Source organism: Lycium barbarum, chromosome 3, assembly GCF_019175385.1.
Source record: "Lycium barbarum isolate Lr01 chromosome 3, ASM1917538v2, whole genome shotgun sequence".
Lineage (NCBI taxonomy): Eukaryota > Viridiplantae > Streptophyta > Magnoliopsida > Solanales > Solanaceae > Lycium > Lycium barbarum.
The window spans coordinates 27,007,162-27,010,386 of record NC_083339.1 but is presented as its reverse complement, the minus strand read 5'-3'; the positions used below and the strand labels follow the sequence as shown (position 1 = coordinate 27,010,386).

Here is a 3,225-nt window from a genome sequence, read left to right as displayed (position 1 = left end):
AGGTACGCACAGTCGATGGGTAAGATTTCTGTAGCAAGAGATCCCAAATCAATCTCTCTGGTAGCAGAAGTCTCGAGGGTTTTCCCTTACCTCTGGGAGGGAGGACTTTCCGAGGATCGAAAAGAAGGAACTGAACGTGAATTGCTGAGCGGCACAGTGGCCATGGTGAGTTTGAGTATGCTCTTTCTAGGATGCAAGTTCGCGGTTTTATAAGGAAAAACAGGTGCAAGAAAGGAAGGAAATAATTCACTTGAGTGAGACGAATATTGAAAAGGAATTGGAGTTTATATAGGGAAGGAAATATTGAAGTTTCCCCAAGAATTGAGGAGGCATCCATTATTACAAAGTGTCAATCGATGTGTATATGAGTTTATGGGTGAGAAGAGCCGCTTCCTTTTTCGGGGCTCGCCTGATCTTAAAGATACGAATTTTGTAGAGAGGGCAATGGCTAGTATTCCCATTGTACTGGATTGGGCCATAGGAAATCTCAGTTGTGTTGAGCGAAGAAACACAAGATTATGCTTGCCGAGATAATAGCCATTGTGTTAATTCTGTCACTGGATTAGATGGCTATCGGTGTAGCTGTAAATTGAGATATGAAGGCAATCCTTACCTTAACTGTCATGGGAGTGTGATTTTTCAACTTCGTCAAATATTGATTTATACGATAAAGAATAGTATGATTTAACATCAATTTGTTTCTTGTTTTAAATGCGGAAGAGTTCAAGATACATCCAAAAGGACTAAGTTTTACTGATAGACCTTTGGCGTGATACGAATGCTGCTCTAGTTTTCTGATTAAATATTTTTTTCAAATGCCCCTAGTTTCCATTAACAAAAAAATTGTAGTGTTTCTTTTCAGTCAACCATTTCACATCTTGCTAGGTATAATCGCAGCTTGTGCTAGTGAAGGAGAAATAAAAAGATGAACAAGAGGAAGCATCAAAGATTAATACAAGACTATCTTAATTTTTCTCTGTTTTGTATGCCAGATATTGATGAACGTGCAAATCCCATTACCAATTCATGTGAAAAAATTTGCATAAATGCATTGAGGAGTTACATATGTTCTTGTCCAAAAAGACACATTGGCGATGGCAAAAAGGATCGTCGTGGTTGTATTGCACCAAACGCTGAGCTCGCGTGGATCAAGTTTTTTGTGGGTAAATTTCTTAAATAACTTTCCTATACTTGCATATATAGGCTATAGTATGATATTTTCCAAGTCGGAAAATGACTAGAAAGGATTGCAGTTTTCAGTTTCAACTACTATGGTAGCGTGAGAAAAATTCCTCTGACCTCTTTATTGTAGTTCAGCAACAAAATAAAAACCCCAAACTGCTAATTCATTTGTTCTTACTAACACAGGTCTGGGAGTTGGCTTTATGTCCCTAGTGGTTGGGATAACTTGGCTCTATTTTAGTATCAAGAAAAGAAACTCATCAAACTCCGGGCAAAATGGTGGTTTGCTCTTGAAACAATGAATTTCCTCCGACAAGGGCGGTGTAGGAGCGGTCAAATTTTTTACCGTTGAGGAGCTGAAGAAGGCTACAAACAACTATGCCAGTGATAGAATTCTTGGTCGTGGTGGAAATGGGGTTGTATATAAAAGTATTCTACCTGATAATCGCATAGTTCCAAAAAACAAAAAAATATATGTTTGTGGACGAGGGTCAGATTGAACAGTTCATCAATGAGGTGCTTATTCTCACTCAAGTCAATCACCGAAATGTGGTGAGACTCTTTGGGTATTGTTTGGAAGCAGAAGTGCCTTTATTGGTCTATGAATACATTTCTCATGGAACTCTTAACCAGCATATCCACAACCAAAATGGAGCAACTTGTTTATCTTGGCAACATAGGCTAAGAATTGTTGTTGAAACAACAAATGCACTTGCTTACCTTCATTCATTTATATGGATGCCAATAATTCACGGAGATGTCAAGTCTTCTAACATATTACTGGATGATGTTTACACAGCTAAAGTTGCAGATTTCAGAGCTTCAAGATTAATCTCTATTGATTAAACACATGTTGCTACATTGGTTCAAGGAAAATTAGGTTATTTGAATCCTGAATATTTCAGGACAAGTCAATTGACCAATAAAAGTGATATTTATAGTTTTGGAGTAGTTCTTGCAGAATGTTTGACCGATATGAAACCTATTTCAAGGGATACAAGTGAAAAGGACAAGAATTTGGCAGAGTATTTTGTTTTGTCCATGAATAAGAATCGTTTGTTCCAAATTCTTGATCCCCAATTTATAAAGGAAGGAAGTCTAGACCAACTAGAAAAGATGGCTGGACTTGTGAAAAGTTTCCTTCACTTGCATGGAGAAGATAGGCCTACGATGAAGGAAGTGGCAATGGATCTTGAAGGTTTAAGAAATATCACCAAAACCCCTTGGGCTAATCAACATGAACATGAAGATAATAAGGATGAATTATCAGATCTATATACAATTGCAATTAATTATATATGTCTAATCCGAATATCCACAATGTCTCTTGAGAAATATAGTTCTAATGCCAAGACAAATAGCGGCAACTTCTTTGGACAACATGGTTAATATATGCCTCAATAGATACATTTAAAATAAAGGCCAAATGATAATTGGTGAAAATATTGTGCATTTGCTAATCCTTCCCACCCCTGCTTTCTCCATGTTACATACGTTGATATCCTCCTGTAACTGTTTTTCTTGTTATTTGAGATTTTCTCTTTGTATTTGGGTTTTGTATACTGCATTGCGAAGAGACGATTATATCTGCAATTGTTTGCTTGAAACTTCGATAAATTAAAGTTTTTAGATGTATTTTTATTTTTCGTTATTCTAACATATATATATATATACACACACTTCTTTTTTTCACTTATAGTACTTGTAAATATTAATCTATGAGGAATCCGGTAATAAGCACTAGCCGCAGATAACAACTCAGTTGAGAACTCTCACATTTACATCAGATAAGAGGCACATCTATTATTTATTTCTTAATTAAAACTGTAATAATAAATCGTGGAGTGAGAACAACGAATTGTGTACCTTTATAACGCAGCGGAAGAATCGTTGAACTCACCACCGAAAAAAGTTACACCAAGTCGAACTTCGATTCACTAGGAAACGAGGTTAGTTTTCACGAACTAAATGCCTTTCAAATGTGTGTTAACATATAGCACAACATGAGCAAAGGTTTCTTCTTGAAAGAAGAAGAAGAAGAAC

General features: G+C 36.4%; 1 pseudogene; it reads left to right on the top strand.

Moving 5' to 3' along the window:
• Positions 1-372: 372 nt before the first annotated feature.
• LOC132630581 (putative wall-associated receptor kinase-like 16) lies at positions 373-2,571 on the top strand (annotated as a pseudogene).
• The last annotated feature ends 654 nt before the right edge of the window (positions 2,572-3,225 follow it).